General features: G+C 33.8%; 1 long non-coding RNA gene across 1 annotated transcript in view; it reads right to left on the reverse strand.

The window, feature by feature from the left end:
• Positions 1-1641: 1641 nt before the first annotated feature.
• Positions 1642-12823, reverse strand: part of LOC141378439 (uncharacterized) — a 61921-nt gene continuing 50739 nt past the window's right edge. The window contains exon 4 of the long non-coding RNA XR_015513685.1: positions 1642-2664. This is a non-coding gene — a long non-coding RNA (uncharacterized LOC141378439). The remainder of the gene's footprint in view (positions 2665-12823) is intronic.

The raw sequence follows: 12823 nt of genomic DNA on the forward strand, positions 1-12823 counted from the left end.
AACAATTTAATTTAATTTAATTTAATTTAATTTAATTTAATTTAATTTAATTTAATTTAATTTAATTTAATTTAATTTAATTTAATTTAATTTAATTCAATTTAATTTAATTTAATTTACCAAAGACATATTATTACAATAGCAATAAAGTTTACATAAAAATAATAAATGAAGCATTTTCAAATAATTAATCAGCATAAAATCAAATAGATAAAAAGTGAACAAAAACATGTATACATTATATGTACAGTTGAAGTCAGTATTATTAGCTCCCCTTTGATTTTTTTTTCCTTTTTAAATATTTCACAATAGATGTTTAACAGAGCAAGAACATTTTCTGATAATGTTTTTCTTCTGGAGAAAGTCTTATTTGAAGACTAAAAAGACTAAAAAGTAGTTTGTAATTTTTTAAAAGACATTTTAAGGTCAAAATTATTAGCCTCTTTAGTCTACAGAACAAACCATCATTATACAATAACTTGGCTAATTCCCCTTACCTGCCTAGTTAACCAAATTAACCTAGTTAACCTAGGTTACATGCTGCCTAGTTAACCTAATTAACCAAGGCCATTAATTGTCACTTTAAGGTGTATAGAAGTGTCTTGAAAAATATCTAGTAAAAAGATTATTTACTTTCATCATGGTAAAGATAAAGTAAATCAGTTATTAGAAATGAGTTATTAAAACTATTATGTTTATAAATGTGTTGAAACAAAATCTCTCTGTTAAACAGAAATTTGAGGAAAAAATAACCATGGGCAATAACTTCGACTTCAACTGTATATCAATACGACGATAGTTTAGTTATTATTATTGTTATAAAGTAAAAACTGAACAAAACATTTGTACATGGATATAACCATATAGTTATAATGATTACATATATCATCCTCATCAATCTTTTCACATTGAAGGTGTGTATACGTATATATACACTTTTACAGATTTACATGTGTAAATAGATCTCAGTAGGTTAATGGAATTTATAATAACTATCATTAGTAATAGCTTCTAATAACACCATTAACACCAGTGCTACTACTAGTAATATTTAAAGTTCCACATATTAGATGATGTTGGTATTTTAAAACAACAGCCAAATGCTAACTCTGTAACCCACTGTAGAATAAAGAGGTTTAACCGTAACTGTATTTTTTCCCCCTTGTCTCTCATTCTCTCCCCCCTCATCTTTTTTGTGAGCACATGATAAAAGAATGCATGGAATGCCAGTGAGCGCGGCGCCAGCAGTGTTTCCAGTAGCACTGGCCGATGAGAACTGGGAGGGTCGAGCCTGGAGACTGGCCTTGCTTTACTGTGTTTGGGGAAATTACTGCTTTTTTCCATATAAAGTAGTGCATTCCACAGGCTGACTGGCAAACTACAGCTACTCACCCTTCATGAAGGGACAGAATTAGGGACATGAGCAGAGTGAGAGAGAGATGAAAAACTGAAGAGAGGAAACACATTCCAACATCAAGGACGTATGGAGCACGTGAATGTATACAGTTACAGGAAAAGACTTTGAAACAGACCAGTAACAACGACAACAACAAAACAAATGCTGGTATGACATCACTTCCTCAAGTGCATACAGAGGTCACACTTTGAAGCATAGCATGAGGTCTATTTGAATGGCGAATGACTGAATGATAAAAACTAAATACTTTTATTTAAAAATACATATTCAATATCATATTCAAATATTTCCCAAATGATGGAAATCATTCTTTTTTTTCTTAAAAAGGAATTAAATTTTTGAGGGTCTAAACATGCTTGAAAATTTACAAAAATTTTAATTTAAAACTTACATTTATGAAAATGTACATTTGCTATATTTGCTATTGTGGCAAAATGGCTCGACAGCAGCACCTATGCACATTTGACGGAGTGGCCCCTGAGCTACATTTCACACACACGCACAAAAATTGGCACACACAACAAACATGCCAAACCGACAAAAAAAGTCTTTTGGAGCAAAATCTCAAATTCAACAGAAAGTCAAAAATGTTACAAAAAGGTTACAAAAACACTTCCTCTGCTGAAAAAGTGCCATTTTCATCATTTCCAGGTGTATTATTTTGACAAACTCCTCATTGAATTTCATCAGTACAACTCAAAAATTTGGTATTGTCATCTAAAAACCTTGGAGATGTTAAATTGCGAAGATCTACAGTTTTTCTTGAAGGTTGTGTGTGTTGCGGCCTCTCAAACTTTGATGATTCCCCACGAAACAGGAAGTTGTTAGGAACTGTCATGCATCTTCTGAATTTCCTCAAAATCCACACGCTTGAAATCAGTCCTGACCTGAACACGTTTACATGTCAATATTCAGATACAGTAATAGTGCCGTCTACTGACGAGAGAAAATTACGGTTTACACTCTGACAAACTTCTCCCAGAAATTGTATAAGATTGAATTCATGCTATGGCATTCTAATACAATTCTAATACAAAGGTCTTTGTGATGTTAAATTGTGAAGATCTTGAGTTCTGGTCGAAGGGCGTGTTCGTGGTGGACTGAAAAATTTAGTGCATCAACATGGAAGAGGAAGTACTGTACGTATAACTCAACCACACAATGTCCGATCTGCCTGAAAATTCACGTCCAATGTGATTTCTCTCCTGAAGACATCTGCCAATATTGTATCACAGTCATTGAGCCATCTGCAGACAGAAAGAATTTGGCTGAAATCTGTGATTTTCTCAGTTTTTTTTTTTTTTTTTTCATATCAGCTTAAATTAATATTGTCACTGTTCTCTGCCATCCTAAGGCCACCACAAGGTCCATTTTATTGCTGCTTGTAGCTTTAAATTGTGTTATTAGAATAAACGCAGTTATATATATATATATATATATATATATATATATATATATATATATATATATATATATATATATATATATATATATAAAATAAATAATAAAAAATTAAGGTCAAAATTTTTAGCCCCCTTAAGCATTTTCTTCTGATTGACTACAACTTTTATAATTTTTTTATTTATTTATTTTTTTAAATTTTTTTTTACAATTTTTTACGATTGAATACAATGACTTGCTAAATTTCCCTAACTTGGTTAATCAACCTAATAAAACTAGTTAAGCATTCAAATGTCACTTTAAGCCGAATATTAGTATCTTAAAATATCTAGCAAAATATTATGTCCTGTCATCATGGCAAAGATAAAAAAAATAAAAAAATCAGTTATTATGTTTAGAAATATGTTAAACATAGAGACTAAATGGGATTTAGGAGATCAGATATTTGACAACGGGAGCCTGAAATCATTTAAGTTATTAAAACAGTACAAAATAATGACTTTTTTTTTGCATCTAAAACATTTTCTAGAATTATCCCTTAAGGATGGCAGAATACATCCTGAACTTTTTGACATGGAAAAACAATTTTATTCTTCATTTTCTCCTAAAGGAAGATTCGTTCCTTACTCTTTTACCTCCTTGAAAGTTATATGGGAGAAAGATTGTAGAACAAATTTTAGTGAAGTAGAATGGCTTTCGGATCTTCTCTGGCATATTTTTCGAAGGTGCCTCAAAATCAAACCACGAGAAAAATGTAAAAAATTTTTTACATGACTTATTTAAAAGAGACGCCAGAAACTCCACCTAATCACTGTTACCCTGATGAAGGCAGCTCTCTGCCGAAACACGTAGGTTTTTGCAAGATTAGCCATGTGAATAAAGACTTTTTAATATTTTTTCCACATCTTTCGAGTTTTAATTTTTGGCTCTCAATGTTGGTTTAAGTCAGAGATGTCCAAACTCTGTCCTGGAGGACCAGTGTCCTGCAGAGTTTAGCCAGGAAATTTCCAGTATATCTAGAGCTTGATTAGCTGGTTAAGGTGTGTTTGATTAGGGTTGGAGCTAAACTCTCCAGGACACTGGCCCTCCAGGACCGAGTTTGGACATCCCTGGTTTAAGTGCAAATCCAATGTTGGTGCTGTGATGCATGTGTTCTGGAACTGTGACATGATTGAGACATTCTGGAATGAAATTCACAAAGTAGATCAGAAGATTATTGGTAAACCTTTTGCCCTATGCCCAGCTGTTTATCTTCTGAATTGTAAAATTGGTTAATGCCTTAGTCATGGATTATAATTTGTGTTACACCTTTGTACTTATATAGCAAGGAAACGTATCCTTTTGTTGTGGTCCTCTCCCAACATTCCTTTGGTCAACATATGGATGGATCAGATTGCCGTTTTATGTCGGACATCGGATGATTTCTGGCATATCTGGAATCCCCTAAAAGAACTTTTGGAGGATGTACAATAATTAACAATAATGTACTTTAATTTCATTCTTTTACAAAAAGACTTGAATTACTAGCTGATGGATGATTGTGTAATAGATGGCTATATTATTGTATATGATGACATGAAAAAACATTAAACATTAAATTAAACATTGACATTAAAAACTAAAAACTAAAAAAAGGGGGTGGGGTGGTAATAATTCTGACTTTAACTGTATATATATATATATATATATATATATATATATATATATATATATATATATATATATATATATATATATATATATATATATATATATACAGTTGAATCTTGTTAATGTACCATTATTATGTTATTACGGTAGATTTATATTAAAAGAAATAGCATTGTAAAAATTATTCTTAGTCAGTCTATTAGTTAGCGACTTATTAAAACTGGAAGAAAAGTTGCTCATGGTGAAAATGAGCATGAAGACAATATGAAGGAACATACACAAAGGTGCCCATTTCATAAACTGCTGTAGGGCAGGTCGGCCATTATCCAATGTGGAATTCAAGGTGATAAATCCAAAGTTCCCCCTCTGGTAATGCACGCCACTCAGTCTTGCTATAGATGGCAGTTCATTCCGATTCTCTAAAGGAAGATTAAATTGAATTTGAGTTCTGTGCAGATAAAATTCAAATCACACTTTGCCATTATTTGATCTTTTCAAATGCACCAGTGGAAAATGTGTTTTCTTGCAAAAGGTAATTTTACACCGTTGCCTCAGTGGTCGTAAGGTTCAATCTACTGCAGCATTACGGTCTTTTTTAAAAGTAAATGATATACTTCCCATCCGCGTCAGTTCAGCAGGCTTGCTTTGAGAACAGTTTGCATTTTTAATAAGCTCTTTGCCTGCCTATATACTCAATACAGTGATGCTTTCACAGTATCTATAATGTAATGAAGGGGGGGGGGATTATATATTCAATGCATTCATAATATGTGTGTATTATAAATGTTACATAAATTAATAGATTATTTAGAATATTATTTGGATTTTATTCTGCTTGTTTTACTAAAATAAAATATGATTGTGCCTGATTTTTAAGTATTTTATAAGGACAGACTTTGCTTAGACAAAAGTCTTGTCACTTAACAGAAATAATGTACAGAATATCAGTATAGAACAGGGATGGGCAAACTTGATCCTCGAGGGCCGGTGTCCCTGCAGAGTTTTGTTCCAACACTAGTCAAACACACCTGAACATGCTAATCAGTGTCTTTAAGATCACAAGAAATCTATAAGCAGGTGTGTTTGATTAGGGTTGGAGCTAAACTGTGCAGGACACCGGCCCTCCAGGACTGAGATTGCCCACCCCTGGTATAGAATATAAAGTCATGGTGCAGTGGGAAAAGGATTAATATTCTGTATGATTCCCTTGAGATATGGATCTGCAAGGTCATCTGGAATGGAAAAGAAAGCATTCTTGCAGGACTCCCAGAGTTCATCAAGAGTCTTTGGATTCATCTTTAATGCCAACTCCTTCATCTTACCCCAGACATGCTCAATAATGTTCATATCTGGTGACTGGGCTGGCCAATTCTGCAGCACCATGACCTTCTTTGCTTTCCGGAGGCTGAAGTATAAGAAGGAGCGCTATCAAGAATTTGCCCTCTCCTAGGGTTTGTAATGTAATGGGCAGCACAAATGTCTTGACACCACAGGCTGTTGATGTTGCCATCCACTCTGCAGATCTCTCGCACGTGCCCATACTGAATATAATCCCAAACTATGATTTTTTCTTGATCAAACTTAACTGATTTCAGTGAGAATTGTGGGTCCATGCTAATTTCTAAAGGTCTGCAGTTTTTGTGATGATTAGGATGCAGTTCAACAGATGATTCATCAGAAAAATCTACCTTCAGCCACATTTACAAATGATCAACTAGAAGTCAAGTTATTTGTTGCTCTTACAACTGGGATCAGCAACAAGCCTTTGTCAGATAGTGTAGATAGATATATGAATGTACTATTGAGCAAATTTTAATGAATAGGAACCGTTGGAGGAAATTTGTTTTAAACACTGCAATTTGACAATTAAATGCAATAGTATCTGGATGCATCCTTTATGATGCAAGCTGAGATTGCATCAATCAGCGATGCAATGTAAGACACAATGCATTCAAATGGAGCGAGTGACATCACTGTGACGGGTAGGGTTGGGGGTGGGGTTAGGTGAGCCTATTAAAAAGCATTGGATGCAGCTCAGATTGCACTGCACCAGGTCTGCATCCAGACCCCTTTTATTATATGTGCATTAGATTAAATAATAATAACAATAATAATAATAATAATAATAAAATAATTATAATATTACTGGTAATAATAACAAAAATAATAATAGTAATAATAATAAAATAATAATAATAGTAATAATAATAATAATAATAAATATAATAATAATGGTAATAATAATAAAAATGTAATAATAGCAATAATAATAATAATAATAGTAATAGTAATAATAATAGTAATAATAATAAAATTAATAATAATAAATAATAATTATAATAAACATGATACTACTACTACTACTACTACTACTACTACTACTACTACTACTAATAATAATAATAATAATAATAATAATAATAATAATAATAATAAACTGTAAAAAATTATCCCCCAGTTTGCAAAAAAAAGTTTAATGTGCAACCCAAATATTAATTTATACAGTTAGTCTATGTAGTGTAAAGTAACATGGTATATTTACTGTAAGAAAAATGTGTTTTCTAATTCAGATGACTACAGGAGAAAAACAGAAAATCTTGCAGCTTGCAAAGGTTTATTAAATAATATAGCATTTTTTTTTTCTGTGAAAGACCTTCAGCACACACTGAAAGAAATTCCCAATGAAGGTCTTTAAGCGGAAACATTGTGTATTATTTATGTTTCCGCAATACCCTGCAAACCAACTAAACAGTAAAAAAGAATAATTGTCCTGATAGATTTGCAGTTTTAATGTATAATACATTTATGTGCTTTCAAGAAACTCTTTTTTTCTTTCCTCCCCTTTTTATAGCATTGAACTTCTGTCCTCTCTTTTGTTGTCTCCAGTCCTGAAGCCTGAACCCTTTTAAAAACTCTCAGCACAGCAACAAACCTAAACGAGAGTGAAAAAGAGATACAGGTTTTGCACTCAGCGCTTGTTTCTTTATTACTTTGGAGTGCTGCTCCACCTTTCCTCAAAGCACGCGGTCTGATTTTTCCCAAAACAGCAAAGAAATCAAAATAAGTCAAAGGACTCACAGTTTCTGAGATGCCATTAGAGAAGTCAGTTGGGTTCATTCTTCTCTTGACACTTAATGAACAACAGAAACCAGACACAAACCCATAATCTGCTAATGTGTTGGGCCCTCATAGCAAGCTTCACTGGGCAGCTATGCCGTAATGACGCTTTCGTTCTCTCTTTTCCGTGTGCACAGAGACGTGAAGCATCACAACATCCAAACAATATGGACATAGATGATGTTTGTTTCTGGCCTGGTAAAGTCAAAGAGAGGATCATTTCATCCCATCAAGTCTGATTCACTTCACCCGTCCCCTCTGTACATTCAAATGAGCCTTCAGCAGACTTCAGGCTGCTTTTCTATTTTCGCTTTTCAGAGAGCAGAAAGTCTGAATTTGTTAAGAAGTTTATGTAATCCATAGCCATTATTAAAAAAGAAATGCATTCTAAACTAGCTACTTTGGTTTTTATATTTCATCATAATGCACATATGAGGTTGGTATCGCTCAGGTCTTTTAAGGCAATCCATAACTTCACAAAACTTTATAAAGAAAAAGGTTCTTAAAATGGATTTAAGCCTTAGGGAAGACATGCATATACTTTAACAGCAAAAGTTATACTCTGAATGCATTAGCTAAGCCTCAGTTAACCATGATTAAAAGAATAGTTCATCCAAAATTTTAAATTACCCCATTTACTCTTTCTTAGTGGTTTTCTTTCTTGTGTTTAGCACAAAAGAGGATATTTTGAAGAATGCTTGACACGCTGACTTCCATAGTAGGATAAAAATACTATGGAAATCAATCAGCTACCAGCATTGTTCAAATAGTCTTTTTCTATGCTCAACAGAAGAAACTCAAATTGTTTTTGAGCAAAGAATGAGTAAATAATGACCCTTAGCTCAAAAACCATGTGAGTTTCCTTTATTCTCAGGAAATATAATTGTTGTATAATTTATTTAAGAGTTCGGATGCAGAAACCGTCTGAAATTTTCTCCTAAAATGACCATTTTTTCAACCTTCCATGTTTATGTTCAGTTATTTCACTTTAAAGGTGATGAAAAGAACTTATTCGTCACTATAAAAGTAAAATCACTGAGCCTACACTGTCACAGTCACTAAATTGAGTGCCCAACACACTAGAGGGCACTCTACACATCACATCTGCTACTGAACTGGACTACATATTCCATCATGCACTTTAAACACACCAGATCCAGTTTACCACTGATTACACAGCTGAATTACATGAGGACTGATTACCAGGACTTTATATACATCTCACCTTCAACGCATTTTTGCTCAGTCTTGCTACTGTGATGCTACAGTTTGTTCCTGTTGACCCTGCCTGTCTGACTATGAATGCATACACGGAGATAGTTCCAAATGCAGGCTTTATTAAGCAAAGGGATTTTGCTTAATAAAGCCTGCATTTGGAACTATCTCTGTGTATGCATTCATAGTGTACACACAGGAGTCTAAGAAAAAAAAATTAATTTTAAAAGAAACATTAAATGATGGGTGATACGGGTTTCCTCCGGGTGCTCCGGTTTCCACAGTTCAATGACATGCGGTACAGGTGAATTGGGTTGGCTAAATTGTCCATAGTGGATGAGTGTGAATGAGCATGTATGGATGTTTTCCAGAGATCCAGTTGCAGCTGGAAGGGCATCTGCTGTGTAAAACATGTGCTGGATAAGTTCATTCTGCTGTCGCGATCCCTGATTAATAAAGGGACTAAGCCAAAAATGAATGAATGAATGAACTGTGATTGTTCTGAGAGAATCGCCACTAGCAGAATGATTGGATTTGCTACACAAGACACCAAACCTGCTATATTAAATAGTAAGCTGCTGCCACTGCTTTATTGTAGATTTGCACAATTACATTGTGTGAAATGGCAGCATGGTGGTAGAGATTCAGACTTTCCTCTCATTGGTAGCGAGGTGTGGATTGAGCTGGATGGGACGAGCCAGAAAGAAAACGATAATGTTGTAGAGGCGGTGCAATTATAGTGATTATCCCACCCACTTTAAGCTTTAATAATCTGCAGAGGAAATGCAAACCGAGCCAAGCAAAACTGAACCATACCATAGCCCACAGTAGAACAGTAACTTTTTTTTTTCAACCACAGAAATTAACTCTTATTTTTCAGATTACTACATGTGCATTAAACAGCTTTGTCTTTAGTTTTTTTTTTTTTTTTGCAATTTACAAATAATCAAGCAATTAACACACATAAATTTGTGCAGTTTTCTTTTGACTAAAACATTTCTGATGAATTTTACTATTTGAAACATTCAGCTTCACATACATACGGCCCATGTGTTTTAGTATTATATAGTACAAATATTTCACTATTTTATAGTCAATAATATTAAAAACATGAAAGGTTTAGATGCAAAAAACTTTAAATGCCATTTAATATTTATTAAATAATATATATGATATATAATCAATATAACTCTCTGCGACAGGGTCCCTACAAGACAATGTGCCCAGGGGCTTCTGAATTCTTAATCCGGGTCTTTTCAGGAGTGTTTGATTAAAAAGAGGTTGAACATGTGAACTGCTGGTGTGCTTTCAGGAACAGGGTTGGAAAACACTGATTTAGAAAACAGCAAAAAAGCTTAAATGGAATCTAATATTGATAATCAACATGCAAACATTTTTATAATTTTTCCCTATTTTTACTATAAAAAAAATAATAAATATGAAGCCCCTCTAGTGTATAAATGTTTATGTTATGTATACAATTTTGTCATGCAATTGTAAATTGTTATGTTTAATAACTAGGTAAGTAACACAATAAAAAAGCCTCTGAACCCCACTGTACCAATTCAGCAAAAACACAACTAAACTAGCAAAAAAAAAAAAAAAAAAAAAAAAAAAAAAAAAAAAAAATATATATATATATATATATATATATATATATATGTGTGTGTGTGTGTGTGTGTGTGTGTGTGTGTGTGTGTGTGTGTGTGTGTGTGTCAATAAATAAAAAAGCTTGTAAATGTTTTATATTCACTTTTTAAAATAGTTTTAGATTACTTCATGCGTTTGTAATTGTTCAATGACTACAGTTTGCCAGTAAAGTCAATATTTCCTAAAAGCATAATATAAATGTAGATATTTAATTTCATTTCATTTTCTTGTCGGCTTAGTCCCTTCATTAATCCGGGGTCACCACAGCGGAATGAACCGCCAACTTATCCAGCAGGTTTTTACGTAGCGGATGCCCTTCCAGTCGCAAACCAGCTCTGGGAAACATATACACAAACACAACCTCATACACTACAGACAATTTAGCCTACCCAATTCACCAGTACTGCATGTCTTTGGACTGTGGGGGAAACTGGAGCACCCGGAGGAAACTCACGCGAATGCAGGGAGAACATGCAAACTAGATATGGGAGTGACTATTGTGAGCATATTGGATTTTGCCATTCTTTGGTGTACATAATGACGTGTAAAAGCCCTGATTTATTACTAATTTTTATAAAGTTTAGCACTTTTAGCGCAGCCTATAACTTCACAAACCTTCATTTTAGCGCTGAATTGTCGCAGCTTTAACATTTACAGATCATTTTAGCTCAGCGTGTGCATTTATAAAATATGCATCCTTTGCTATTTAAAGCGGCATGTTGCTTGTCACATTTTCTAAAAGACAGAATTCCCAGTTTAGTGGATAGTGTATTGTCAAAGTGATATAATTAGACATGTTCTCTTTAACAAAGCGCCTGAGACAGATCTGTATCTCTCTACGTCCCTGTTTGCCTCATCTTTCTTAACAGGGTTTAGATTCCATCAACCCCATTTGTCTTAGAAGTTTTTGTTGCCTTGAGACTCTTTGACATATTTAGGCTCCTTCAGTCAGTTACGAGTTTGCGAGGTTGTTTTTTTCTGTCTATTGTCCCATTCTTACTGCAAACAGGTGGGCAACAGGCTCTTTGCTTTTGCATTTTGCCCTTCAAAATGCACCACACATTTTATATGGGAGACAGGTCAGGACTGCAGATAGGCCAGTCAAGCACAGTCAAGACAAAACATTAAATGTTTTGAGTTCATATAGTCTATATGAAATACAATTATAGCAATGAAATACAAGTCAAAGTAAATTTGGAAATCAATACATTGTATTATTTTTATTTTCGTTTACCATTCTGTCACAACCTTTTCTGATTTGGGGTTGTATTTTTAATTTTATTTTCTGGTCTTTCTGATTCCCATTTTGTATTGCCAAGACAACATGTTAAAAAGGTGAGAAATAATCACTGAATTATCTTGTAATGCTTGGACTGGATTGAGTTTTGTAGTTTGTAGTCTATGCTTACAGATTACAGCCAATCTTTATGCTCAATACTGGACATCTATATGCTAGCATAGTTCTCAGAATTGACTAAATAAACTTTAAGCATATATATTTTTTAATGTTTAATGAACCTACACATTTCACTGCCAGAAAATGCATCCTGAAATGGATTTCTGCCTAAGGGAAGACATGCGCACAAGGGCAAAAGGTATATTCTGAATGCATCAGCTAAGCCCCAAGTTAGCAGATGTCCTAATAAAGCTCTTAGTTTGCCCATATTTTGAAGGGTTCCTAAAAGCATGTTTTAAGCAGGTTGTTCACTTCTTGGGAGTACAACTATTGTAGACATCTTCCGTTTTGGCAGTCTGTGATGTACGTTAATGGCTATTAGATAAGACCCATAATAACCCTGATTTACGTAATTCTTAGTAATTTTCCTCTCAGTCACTTCTTCTCAAAGCCTTAAAATGGAAATCTTTTCCTGCATAACTCTGCGAGCAGTGAGATGGGTAAGAGTCCTAAAAATTACTCTCCAGAAAAATGACCCTTCAAAACAGACTTAATGCGGCTGGTTCAGTCCGATTACATCAAATTATTTTGAATAACCTGAATAAAACTAATTTAGTGGCTACATTAAGCATATTTTTTAGCCTACCTGACCAAACATTTTTACAGTGCGTCTACAAAAATAATAAGTGGCTTGGGAAGCTAGTGAAAATCTGTGGAGAACATTTCATGACCCCTGAGAAATTTCAGCCGAGTGAGTTTTAAACGCATCTTCCAAGAGAAAAAAGTGGGAAAAGGAAACTACTTGTTCCTTTGAAAATTACAGTGCTTGATTGATAGAGCTGAGATTTGTCAAATTCACAGTCACATATAAAATTGAGTTACAGCTTCTTCTGTCAGTTGCTTCAGGTAGATGAATGAACAGACAGATAGATGGATGTATGGACAGATGAATAAAGTGATAATGGAAAATGGATGGA

The sequence above is a fragment of the Danio rerio genome, chromosome 17, assembly GCF_052040795.2.
Source record: "Danio rerio strain M-AB ecotype USA chromosome 17, GRCz13ab, whole genome shotgun sequence".
NCBI classification, from domain to species: Eukaryota; Metazoa; Chordata; class Actinopteri; order Cypriniformes; family Danionidae; genus Danio; species Danio rerio.